Here is a 13,981-nt window from a genome sequence, read left to right as displayed (position 1 = left end):
CATGGGTAAGGTAATAAGTTGGCTGCAGTGTTACAGACTATTACAAAAATAGGGAATATGTTTACAGAAATGTATTTTCATATTGTTCTACAGAAAGCATCATGTTTATGTTTAAGTTACATAAACCAGTCTAAAGACCAAAGAGTATCAGAATGGATGGACTTACAGAGCTGGGAACCCACAGAGGACCAGACCAAGGGATTAAAGCCAGACAGGTCCGCTGCCCAACCTCCTCATCCACATACTAAGGAACAAGACAGGATCAAATTAAAAGTCAGTTTGAATGATAGACAGGTAGCCTATAGGTCTGACAGACTGCTATAGGGAGGATAACAAGAGGAGGCTACTGCATGATAGATTCTGAGACACTACACAGGTCTGTGTTGAAAGGTTAAGGAAACATCTGAGGTACCTGCATATGAATGGCTACCTGTTCATTTTGAGAGGACAGTTCATTCCATACCATCCTCCTAGCAGAGTGAAACAGATGAAATGGGCTGCTCCACTTGAATATCTGTGAGAAAATGAGGGAACGAACATCAAAGTATTTCACTACCGTAGTGGATACTGAAGGTAATCCTGCCTATTAGATCAGATGAGCTTTGTCCAATAATCTGCATGGTTACCTGCGTGTTTAACACTGCCAGCTCTCTCACCAGCATCCTCCCAGCATGGGTAAGGTAATATGTTGGCTGCAGTTATAAAAAATAGGGAATATGTTTACAGAAATGTATTTCCATATTGTTCTTCAGAAAACGTCATGTTTATGTTTAAAGTACATAAACCAGTTTTAAGACCAGAGAGAAGACCAAAGAGTATCAGAATGGATGGACTTACAGAGCTGGGAACCCACAGAGGTCCAGACCAAGGGATTAAAGCCAGACAGGGCCGGTGCCCAACCTCCTCAACCACATACTAAGGAAGAAAATCAGGATCAATTTATGAGTCAGTAAAATGACAGTTTGAATGACAGATTGTTATTGAACCAATCCTGCTAATGAAGCAGTATTGTTATAGCCTGGGTGCCAGTCTGTTTCAGCTCTCTGTCCACTCCTTATGGGATTGTGATGCCAATATCATATTGCCACGATGGAATTGGCAAGAGAGCAGAAAGACTGGCACCCAAGCTATTGATAGGCCTGCAGCATTCTTACCTGAACAAGGACTGGGTCCTCCTGGTCCAGGGTGGGCTCATTATCTTTATGAAAAACAATAAAGGATTGTTTTCTCTAAGTTTAAGAAATACTAGCTACAAGACACCAGACATCTGTCCATGTAGTTAGGCTGATCATATATTTACTTGTGTTTTATATTGTATGACATCAAATGTATTTATGTGTCTGCATAATGTACCAACATGTTCAATTAAACCTAAAGCAAAGGTTTGGTTTCAAAGGAGCAAGTTTGTTTGTTGTTGTTAATCTAGGGCTACACTGTAAAAAATGTCATCACCATGATTGCTACCTAAATGACACCCTATTCCCTATTTAGTGCACTACTTTTGACCAGCGCCTTTTAACCATAGAACTATGGGTCCTGGTCAAAATAAGAAATAGGGTATTGGGTGGCATTTGGGACTATTACTATTTAGACATTGTCAAATATGTAAACTTACCCTCCTCAACCGTGACAACACGGTCCACGCTCTCCACGGTGGCCAGTGCATCCTCACCGATACCGTAATATTTGCTATAAAAGTAGACTGCCGAACCGGACGCAAACAACAGGCCAGCTGCACTCAGAAGCGGCCTCTCGCGGAGGAATCTCAGCGGGGTCGCTGTCAACAAACGACTGAACATAGACCTACTCATTATCGCTCTACATACTGCAGTGATTTTGACTGAGTTCAAAACCATCTGACAATTCTTTCTTAGAATTACAGGGTTTTATAGGGACCATTAATACGTCAAATTCTTCCATAAGTCATGGTTGGCTATGTCACAATGGGACAAACATGTTTATCAAACTGATTAAAAAACACTCAACAGTGACATCAATTAAATTGAATTTTGAGCATGATTTGGGAGTTTATACAATTGTAAACTATGAAACCATTGTTTAGAGAACAGTAGGAGTATAACCATTTAGAAAATACTGTATCAATGGCTCTGAGTAGGAGTAGAAGGGACAGCGTCACAATGCGCTCGCCATGGTTCTGAAAAAGAACGTTAATGCGTTCATCAGCTCTGTGATGTTCTAGGCGGAGACACTCACTGAACAACTCACTTTCACGTTCAAGGTGTCAAAGCGTTCAACCAACATGCATTGGACTAAAACATCATTCAAATAGTTACTAAAAAGCCTACAGATATGTTTTACATTATTATTTTAAATCTCCTGCATAAATCAGCTGAGATAGCCTACTCTTCTCATCTCTTCGCCCTCCTGCCCTGGTGGTTATATCTGAGCGTTTTGATAACTGATTGATAATTTGGATTATTCATATCCAAAGTGAAATGCTGATTGTGTCATATTTATAATGTAGGCCTAGTAGCCCACGTTTCATGACATAACCCTAATCCTAAAATAGACTAAAATTGAAACCCTGGGCGAGCACACAAGCTCTGGCTGTACAGCCGGCAACAATAATACAGTGGGGGAAAAAATAATTTAGTCAGCCACCAATTGTGCAAGTTCTCCCACTTAAAAAGATGAGAGAGGCCTGTAATTTTCATCATAGGTACACGTCAACTATGACAGACAAGTTGAGAATTTTTTTTCCAGAAAATCCCATTGTAGGATTTTAATGAATTTATTTGCAAATTATGGTGGAAAATAAGTATTTGGTCACCTACAAACAAGCAAGATTTCTGGCTCTCACAGACCTGTAACTTCTTCTTTAAGAGGCTCCTCTGTCCTCCACTCGTTACCTGTATTAATGGCACCTGTTTGAACTTGTTATCAGTATAAAAGACACCTGTCCACAACCTCAAACAGTCACACTCCAAACTCCACAATGGCCAAGACCAAAGAGCTGTCAAAGGACACCAAAAACAAAATTGTAGACCTGCACCAGGCTGCGAAGACTGAATCTGCAATAGGTAAGCAGCTTGGTTTGAAGAAATCAACTGTGGGAGCAATTATTAGGAAATGGAAGACATACAAGACCACTGATAATCTCCCTCGATCTGGGGCTCCACGCAAGATCTCACCCAGTGGGGTCAAAATGATCACAAGAACGGTGAGCAAAAATCCCAGAACCACACGGGGGGACCTAGTGAATGACCTGCAGAGAGCTGGGACCAAAGTAACAAAGCCTACCATCAGTAACACACTACGCCGCCAGGGACTCAAATCCTGCAGTGCGAGACGTGTCCCCCTGCTTAAGCCAGTACATGTCCAGGCCCGTCTGAAGTGCATTTGGATGATCCAGAAGAGGATTGGGAGAATGTCATATGGTCAGATGAAACCAAAATATAACTTTTTGGTAAAAACTCAACTCGTCATGTTTGGAGGACAAAGAATGCTGAGTTGCATCCAAAGAACACCATACCTACTGTGAAGCATGGGGTTGGAAACATCATGCTTTGGGGCTGTTTTTCTGCAAAGGGACCAGGACGACTGATCCGTGTAAAGGAAAGAATGAATGGGGCCATGTATCGTGAGATTTTGAGTGAAACCCTCCTTCCATCAGCAAGGGCATTGAAGATGAAACGTGGCTGGGTCTTTCAGCATGACAATGATCCCAAACACACCGCCCGGGCAACGAAGGAGTGGCTTCGTAAGAAGCATTTCAAGGTCCTGGAGTGGCCTAGTGTCAAGGCTACCGATGTGGATGTGGTGGAGGAGTCAGGCGCAGGACACAGAGGTAAAGTCCAACAGACTTTAATAGTCATAAAATGTAAGAGGAACACCTCCGACCTCAAAATAAAACAACGAGGCGAGGGAAATTACGCACACGCGTAAACACTAAATACACGAAACAAAAGCGGGAGCAAAAGCACAAAGCTCCGACACAAAGGCAGGAAGCAACAACACACAAAATACTTAGAACAAAACCAGGAACTTATAGGACACGTAATAATTACACAATTGGACACAGGTGATACAGACAGACAAACATAATCAACTGCAGACACATAGAACGGTGGCAGCTAATACTCCGGGGACGGCGAACGCCGAAGCCTGCCCGAACCAGGAGGAGGAGCAGCCTCGGCCGAAACCGTGACAGTACCCCCCTTGACGCGCGGCTCCAGCCGTGCCGCCGACCCCGGCCTCGGGGACGGCCAGGAGGACGCGGACCCGGGCGCGTGGGATGCCCATGGTGAAACTCAGTCAGGAGGGATGGATCTAGTATGTCCCTCCTGGGCACCCAGCACCGTTCCTCCGGACCGTACCCCTCCCACTCCACGAGATACTGGAGACCACTCCTCCGGCGCCTCGAGTCCAAGATGTTCCGGACTCTGTACGCCAGGGCCCCCTCGATGTCCAAAGGGGGCGGAGGGGTCTCTCCTATCTCATCTTCTTGGAGTGGGCCAGCTACCACCGGCCTGAGAAGAGACACATGGAACGAGGGGTTAATATTTTTATACTCAATTGGCAGTTGTAACCTGTAACACACCTCGTTCAATCTTCTCAGGACTTTTTGAAGGGCCCCACAAACCGCCGACCCAGCTTCCGGCAGGGCAGGCGGAGGGGCAGGTTTCGAGTCGAGAGCCAGACTCGATCTCCCGGTGTGTACACCGGCCCCTCGCTGCGGTGGCGATCGGCGCTCGCTTTTTGTTGACGTATGGCACGCTGCAGATGGACATGGGCAGCGTCCCCACGTCTCCTCCGAGCGCCGAATCCACTCGTCCACCGCAGGGGGCCTCGATCTGGCTCTCGTGCCACGGTGCCAGGACCGGCTGATAACCTAAAACACACTGGAAAGGTGTTAAGTTGGTGGAGGAGTGGCGGAGAGAGTTCTGGGCCATCTCTGCCCAGGGGATGAACCTCGACCACTCCTCCGGCCGGTCCCGGCAATAGGACCTCAAAACCTACCCACATCCTGGTTGACACGTTCCACCTGCCCATTACTCTCTGGGTGGTACCCCGAGGTAAGGCTTACCGAGACCCCCAACCGTTCCATGAACGCTCCCCCAAACTCTGGAAGTGAACTGGGGACCTCGGTCAGACACAATATCCTCGGGGACCCCATAGTGCCGGAAAACATGGGTGAATAGGGCCTCAGCGGTTTGTAGGGCAGTAGGGACACCCGGCATGGGAAGGAGACGACAGGCCTTGGAAAACCGATCCACAACGACCAAAATGGTGGTATTCCCCTGGGAGGGGGGAAGGTCGGTTACGAAATCCACCGATAGGTGTGACCATGGTCGTTGCGGAACGGGCAGGGGATGTAGCTTACCCCTGGGCAAATGTCTAGGCGCCTTACACTGGGCACACACCGAGCAGGAGGAGACATAAACCCTCACATCCCTGGCTAACGTTGGCCACCAGTATTTCATGCTAAGACAGTGCAATGTCCGGCCAATACCAGGATGTCCAGAGGAGGGTGATGTATGAGCCCAATAAATAAGTCTATCCCGAATCTCGAGTGGAACGTACGTCCGCCCCACAGGACACTCGGGGGGAGTAGGGTCGGTACGCAGTGCCCGCTCGATTTCTGAATCGACCTCCCACACCACCGGAGCCACCAAACAAGACTCCGGCAGTATGGAAGTAGGCTCGTTGGACCTCTCCTCTGTGTCATATCGCCGGGACAGGGCGTCTGCCTTACCATTCTGGGACCCAGGGATGTATGTGATCTTAAAAACGAACCGGGTTAGGAACATGTTCCACCTAGCCTGACGAGGGTTCAATCTCCTAGCTGCCCGGATGTACTCCAGGTTACGGTGATCCGTCAGAATGAGAAAAGGGTGTTGAGCCCCCTCAAGCCAATGCCTCCACACCTTTAGGGCCTGGACTACGGCTAACAGCTCCCCTGTCCCCGACATCATAGTTACTCTCCGCCGCACTGAGCTTCTTGGAGTAGAACGCACAGGGGCGGAGTTTAGGTGGCGTGCCAGACCGTTGTGATAGAACTGCCCCAATACCAGTCTCGGACGCGTCTACCTCAACCTGGAATGGTAAAGAGGGATCCGGATGCGCCAGCACAGGAGCCGAGGTGAACAGGTTCTTAAGTTTGACAAATGCCCTGTCCGCCTCAGCCCGACCACTGCAAGCGAACCGGACCCCCTTTAGCAGGGGACGTAATGGGAGCTGCAACCTGTCCAAAACCCTGAATAAACCTCTGGTAGTAATTAGCAAAACCCAAGAACTGTTGCACCTCTTTTACAGTGGTTGGAGTTTGCCAATTACGCCGCGCCCGATACCCGGTCTACCTCTATCTCCACACCAGACGCGGACAACCGATAACCCAAAAAGGAGACGGACTCCTGGAAGAACAGGCATTTCTCTGCCTTGACATACAAGTCATGCTCCAACAGTCGTCTCAACACTCGGCGTACCTGGGCTACATGCTCGGCTCGAGTAGCAGAGTACACTAGGATGTCGTCTATGTACACTACTACTCCCTGCCCATGCATGTCCCGGAAAATCTCGTCAACAAAGGATTGGAAGACTGAAGGAGCATTCATTAAACCGTATGGCATGACGAGATACTCGTAATGACCCGAGGTGGTGCTAAATGCTGTCTTCCATTCCCCTCCCTAATGCGCACCAGATTGTACGCGCTCCTGAGATCCAACTTTGTGAAGAACCGCGCTCCGCGTAATGACTCCGTCATCGTCGCAATCAGTGGAAGTGGGTAGCTGTATTTAACTGTGATCTGATTGAGACTACGATAATCAATACACGGGCGCAATCCCCCGTCCTTCTTCTTCACAAAGAAGAAACTCGAGGAGACTGGGGAAGTAGAGAACCGTATGTATCCCTGTGCCAAGGACTCGGCTATGTAGGTCTCCATAGCCGCAGTCTCCTCTTGAGACAGGGGATACACATGACTCCGGGGAAGAGCCGCTCCGGTCTGGAGATTTATCGCACAGTCCCCCTGTCTATGAGGAGGTAGCCGTGCTGCCCTCGATTTGCTAAACACGAGTGCTAAATCCTCATACTCGGGGGGGAATGCGCAGTGCGGGCCTTGGTTCGGACTCTCTACCGAGGTCGCCCCTATGGAAACACCTAGACATCTCCCTACACACTGGGCAGACCACTCCATAAGAGCCCTCTGTTGCCACGCTATGGTAGGATCATGGGTACTTAACCAGGGAAGGCCCAACACCACTGGGTACGCAGGAGAGTCAATCAGATAGAACTGAATGATTTCCTCATGACCCCCCTGCGTCGTCATAGTCAGTGGTGCTGTGACATCCCTGATCAGACCCGACCCCAACGGCCGGCTGTCTAATGCGTGGACAGGGAATGGAACTTCTACCGGCCGAAGGGGAATTCCTAACCTAGCACAAAATGCTCGATCAATAAAGTTCCCAGCTGCGCCTGAATCTACTAGCGCCTTATGCTGGGAATGAGGTGCCACCTGTGGAAACCTCACAGGAATACTCATGTGACCAACAGAGAGCTCTGGGTGAGTGGGGCGCCTACTCACCTGAAATGACTCCCCAGTGCGTGGCCTGTTGTCACCTCTCCCAGGAGACCCTCCCCAGCACCTGGCCGCAGTGTGTCCTCCACGACCGCAGGTGGTGCAGTGGATGGCCCCCTCGGGTTCCCTCTCCTCCTCTCTCTAGCGCCAGCACCCCCTAGCTCCATGGGAATCGGCTCGGGGGTGCTAGAGGGTGTATTGGACGACCCCCACTCGGGACGTCCGCGGGTAGCCAGCAGGGTATCCAGACGGATGGAAATGTCCACCAACTGGTCAAACGACAGGTTGGTGTCCCTGCAGGCCAGCTCCCTACGAACGTCCTCTCGTAGACTACATCGGTACTGGTCGATGAGGGCCCTCTCATTCCACCCCGCATCCGCCGCTAGTGTCCGGAACTCCAGTGCGAACTCCTGTGCGCTCCTCTTCCCCCTGTCGGAGGTGGAATAGACGCTCTCCCGCGCTTTCCCCTCAGGTGGATGATCGAAGACAGTTCTGAAGCGGCGGGAAAACTCCGTGTAGGTGATGGTTGCGGCGTCTATTCCCCTCCATTCGGCGTTGGCCCTACCCCAACGCCTTGCCGGAGAGACAGGAGATGAGGGCGGAGACGCTCTCGTATCCCGAGGGCGCCGGGTGTATAGTGGCAAGGTAAAGTTCTACCTGCAGGAGGAAGCCCTGACACCCGGCTGCAGAACCGTCATATGCCCTCGGGAGCGAGAGCCGAATGCCACTGGGTTCCGGTGCTGAGAGAGGAGGGCTGGCCGTTGGTGCTGGGATGGTGTGGGAAGGCGTGGGCACCTCCCGATACACCAAACGGCGCAGTTTGTTGGACACCTCGTCCACGGCGGCCCCGAAGTTGCCGGATCATGATGTCCTGGTAATTGATCCGGTCCTCCAGGAATTCGGGTACCGCCGCTGTTCCTGCTGACTCCATAAATGGTGTGTTGTTCTGTCAAGGCTACCGATGTGGATGTGGTGGAGGAGTCAGGCGCAGGACACAGAGGTAAAGTCCAACAGACTTTAATAGTCATAAAATGTAAGAGGAACACCTCCGACCTCAAAATAAAACAACGAGGCGAGGGAAATTACGCACACGCGTAAACACTAAATACACGAAACAAAACGGGAGCAAAAGCACAAAGCTCCGACACAAAGGCAGGAAGCAACAACACACAAAATACTTAGAACAAAACCAGGAACTTATAGGACACGTAATAATTACACAATTGGACACAGGTGATACAGACAGACAAACATAATCAACTGCAGACACATAGAACGGTGGCAGCTAATACTCCGGGGACGGCGAACGCCGAAGCCTGCCCGAACCAGGAGGAGGAGCAGCCTCGGCCGAAACCGTGACAGTACCCCCCTTGACGCGCCGGCTCCAGCCGTGCGCCGACCCGGCCTCGGGGACGGCCAGAGGAGCGCGGACCCGGGCGCGTGGGATGCCCATGGTGAAACTCAGTCAGGAGGGATGGATCTAGTATGTCCCTCCTGGGCACCCAGCACCGTTCCTCCGGACCGTACCCCTCCCACTCCACGAGATACTGGAGACCACTCCTCCGGCGCCTCGAGTCCAAGATGTTCCGGACTCTGTACGCCAGGGCCCCCTCGATGTCCAAAGGGGGCGGAGGGGTCTCTCCTATCTCATCTTCTTGGAGTGGGCCAGCTACCACCGGCCTGAGAAGAGACACATGGAACGAGGGGTTAATATTTTTATACTCAATTGGCAGTTGTAACCTGTAACACACCTCGTTCAATCTTCTCAGGACTTTTTGAAGGGCCCCACAAACCGCCGACCCAGCTTCCGGCAGGGCAGGCGGAGGGGCAGGTTTCGAGTCGAGAGCCAGACTCGATCTCCCGGTGTGTACACCGGCCCCTCGCTGCGGTGGCGATCGGCGCTCGCTTTTTGTTGACGTATGGCACGCTGCAGATGGACATGGGCAGCGTCCCACGTCTCCTCCGAGCGCCGAATCCACTCGTCCACCGCAGGGGCCTCGATCTGGCTCTCGTGCCACGGTGCCAGGACCGGCTGATAACCTAAAACACACTGGAAAGGTGTTAAGTTGGTGGAGGAGTGGCGGAGAGAGTTCTGGGCCATCTCTGCCCAGGGGATGAACCTCGACCACTCCTCCGGCCGGTCCCGGCAATAGGACCTCAAAAACCTACCCACATCCTGGTTGACACGTTCCACCTGCCCATTACTCTCTGGGTGGTACCCCGAGGTAAGGCTTACCGAGACCCCCAACCGTTCCATGAACGCTCCCCAAACTCTGGAAGTGAACTGGGGACCTCGGTCAGACACAATATCCTCGGGGACCCCATAGTGCCGGAAAACATGGGTGAATAGGGCCTCAGCGGTTTGTAGGGCAGTAGGGACACCCGGCATGGGAAGGAGACGACAGGCCTTGGAAAACCGATCCGGTCGGTTACGAAATCCACCGATAGGTGTGACCATGGTCGTTGCGGAACGGGCAGGGGATGTAGCTTACCCCTGGGCAAATGTCTAGGCGCCTTACACTGGGCACACACCGAGCAGGAGGAGACATAAACCCTCACATCCCTGGCTAACGTTGGCCACCAGTATTTCATGCTAAGACAGTGCAATGTCCGGCCAATACCAGGATGTCCAGAGGAGGGTGATGTATGAGCCCAATAAATAAGTCTATCCCGAATCTCGAGCGGAACGTACGTCCGCCCCACAGGACACTCGGGGGGAGTAGGGTCGGTACGCAGTGCCCGCTCGATTTCTGAATCGACCTCCCACACCACCGGAGCCACCAAACAAGACTCCGGCAGTATGGAAGTAGGCTCGTTGGACCTCTCCTCTGTGTCATATCGCCGGGACAGGGCGTCTGCCTTACCATTCTGGGACCCAGGGATGTATGTGATCTTAAAAACGAACCGGGTTAGGAACATGTTCCACCTAGCCTGACGAGGGTTCAATCTCCTAGCTGCCCGGATGTACTCCAGGTTACGGTGATCCGTCAGAATGAGAAAAGGGTGTTGAGCCCCCTCAAGCCAATGCCTCCACACCTTTAGGGCCTGGACTACGGCTAACAGCTCCCTGTCCCCGACATCATAGTTACTCTCCGCCGCACTGAGCTTCTTGGAGTAGAACGCACAGGGGCGGAGTTTAGGTGGCGTGCCAGACCGTTGTGATAGAACTGCCCCAATACCAGTCTCGGACGCGTCTACCTCAACCTGGAATGGTAAAGAGGGATCCGGATGCGCCAGCACAGGAGCCGAGGTGAACAGGTTCTTAAGTTTGACAAATGCCCTGTCCGCCTCAGCCGACCACTGCAAGCGAACCGGACCCCCCTTTAGCAGGGACGTAATGGGAGCTGCAACCTGTCCAAAACCCCGAATAAACCTCTGGTAGTAATTAGCAAAACCCAAGAACTGTTGCACCTCTTTTACAGTGGTTGGAGTTTGCCAATTACGCACGGCCGATACCCGGTCTACCTCTATCTCTACACCAGACGCGGACAACCGATAACCCAAAAAGGAGACGGACTCCTGGAAGAACAGGCATTTCTCTGCCTTGACATACAAGTCATGCTCCAACAGTCGTCTCAACACTCGGCGTACCTGGGCTACATGCTCGGCTCGAGTAGCAGAGTACACTAGGATGTCGTCTATGTACACTACTACTCCCTGCCCATGCATGTCCCGGAAAATCTCGTCAACAAAGGATTGGAAGACTGAAGGAGCATTCATTAAACCGTATGGCATGACGAGATACTCGTAATGACCCGAGGTGGTGCTAAATGCTGTCTTCCATTCATCCCCCTCCCTAATGCGCACCAGATTGTACGCGCTCCTGAGATCCAACTTTGTGAAGAACCGCGCTCCGCGTAATGACTCCGTCATCGTCGCAATCAGTGGAAGTGGGTAGCTGTATTTAACTGTGATCTGATTGAGACTACGATAATCAATACCAGGCGCAATCCCCCGTCCTTCTTCTTCACAAAGAAGAAACTCGAGGAGACTGGGGAAGTAGAGAACCGTATGTATCCCTGTGCCAAGGACTCGGCTATGTAGGTCTCCATAGCCGCAGTCTCCTCTTGAGACAGGGGATACACATGACTCGGGGAAGAGCCGCTCCGGTCTGGAGATTTATCGCACAGTCCCCCTGTCTATGAGGAGGTAGCCGTGCTGCCCTCGATTTGCTAAACACGAGTGCTAAATCCTCATACTCGGGGGGAATGCGCAGTGCGGGCCCTTGGTTCGGACTCTCTACCGAGGTCGCCCCTATGGAAACACCTAGACATCTCCCTACACACTGGGCAGACCACTCCATAAGAGCCCTCTGTTGCCACGCTATGGTAGGATCATGGGTACTTAACCAGGGAAGGCCCAACACCACTGGGTACGCAGGAGAGTCAATCAGATAGAACTGAATGATTTCCTCATGACCCCCCTGCGTCGTCATAGTCAGTGGTGCTGTGACATCCCTGATCAGACCCGACCCCAACGGCCGGCTGTCTAATGCGTGGACAGGGAATGGAACTTCTACCGGCCGAAGGGGAATTCCTAACCTAGCACAAAATGCTCGATCAATAAAGTTCCCAGCTGCGCCTGAATCTACTAGCGCCTTATGCTGGGAATGAGGTGCCACCTGTGGAAACCTCACAGGAATACTCATGTGACCAACAGAGAGCTCTGGGTGAGTGGGGCGCCTACTCACCTGAAATGACTCCCCAGTGCGTGGCCTGTTGTCACCTCTCCCAGGAGACCCTCCCCAGCACCTGGCCGCAGTGTGTCCTCCACGACCGCAGGTGGTGCAGTGGATGGCCCCCTCGGGTTCCCTCTCCTCCTCTCTCTAGCGCCAGCACCCCCTAGCTCCATGGGAATCGGCTCGGGGGTGCTAGAGGGTGAATTGGACGACCCCCACTCGGGACGTCCGCGGGTAGCCAGCAGGGTATCCAGACGGATGGAAATGTCCACCAACTGGTCAAACGACAGGTTGGTGTCCCTGCAGGCCAGCTCCCTCCGAACGTCCTCTCGTAGACTACATCGGTACTGGTCGATGAGGGCCCTCTCATTCCACCCCGCATCCGCCGCTAGTGTCCGGAACTCCAGTGCGAACTCCTGTGCGCTCCTCTTCCCCTGTCGGAGGTGGAATAGACGCTCTCCCGCCGCTTTCCCCTCAGGTGGATGATCGAAGACAGTTCTGAAGCGGCGGGAAAACTCCGTGTAGGTGATGGTTGCGGCGTCTATTCCCCTCCATTCGGCGTTGGCCCACTCCAACGCCTTGCCGGAGAGACAGGAGATGAGGGCGGAGACGCTCTCGTATCCCGAGGGCGCCGGGTGTATAGTGGCAAGGTAAAGTTCTACCTGCAGGAGGAAGCCCTGACACCCGGCTGCAGAACCGTCATATGCCCTCGGGAGCGAGAGCCGAATGCCACTGGGTTCCGGTGCTGAGAGAGGAGGGCTGGCCGTTGGTGCTGGGATGGTGTGGGAAGGCGTGGGCACCTCCCGATACACCAAACGGCGCAGTTTGTTGGACACCTCGTCCACGGCGGCCCCGAGTTGCCGGATCATGATGTCCTGGTAATTGATCCGGTCCTCCAGGAATCGGGTACCGCCGCTGTTCCTGCTGACTCCATAAATGGTGTGTTGTTCTGTCAAGGCTACCGATGTGGATGTGGTGGAGGAGTCAGGCGCAGGACACAGAGGTAAAGTCCAACAGACTTTAATAGTCATAAAATGTAAGAGGAACACCTCCGACCTCAAAATAAAACAACGAGGCGAGGGAAATTACGCACACGCGTAAACACTAAATACACGAAACAAAACGGGAGCAAAAGCACAAAGCTCCGACACAAAGGCAGGAAGCAACAACACACAAAATACTTAGAACAAAACCAGGAACTTATAGGACACGTAATAATTACACAATTGGACACAGGTGATACAGACAGACAAACATAATCAACTGCAGACACATAGAACGGTGGCAGCTAATACTCCGGGGACGGCGAACGCCGAAGCCTGCCCGAACCAGGAGGAGGAGCAGCCTCGGCCGAAACCGTGACACCTAGCCAGTCTCCAGATCTCAACCCCATAGAAAATCTTTGGAGGGAGTTGAAAGTCTGTGTTGCCCAGCGACAGCCCCAAAACATCACTCTCTAGGTCTGCTGAGCTACCAGCAACAGTGTGTGAAAACCTTGTGAAGACTTACAGAAAACGTTTGACCTGTGTCATTGCCAACAAAGGGTATATAACAAAGTATTGAGAAACTTTTGTTATTGACCAAATACTTATTTTCCACCATCATATGCCAATAAATTCATTAAAAATCCTACAATGTGATTTTCTGGATTTTTTTTTCTCATTTTGTCTGTCATAGTTGATGTGTACCTATGATGAAAATTACAGGCCTCTCTCATCTTTTTATAATAATAATAATAATAATATGCCATTTAGCAGACGCTTTTA

The sequence above is a fragment of the Coregonus clupeaformis genome, unplaced genomic scaffold (assembly GCF_020615455.1).
Source record: "Coregonus clupeaformis isolate EN_2021a unplaced genomic scaffold, ASM2061545v1 scaf2750, whole genome shotgun sequence".
NCBI classification, from domain to species: domain Eukaryota; kingdom Metazoa; phylum Chordata; class Actinopteri; order Salmoniformes; family Salmonidae; genus Coregonus; species Coregonus clupeaformis.
Note: the sequence above shows the minus strand (reverse complement) of the source record.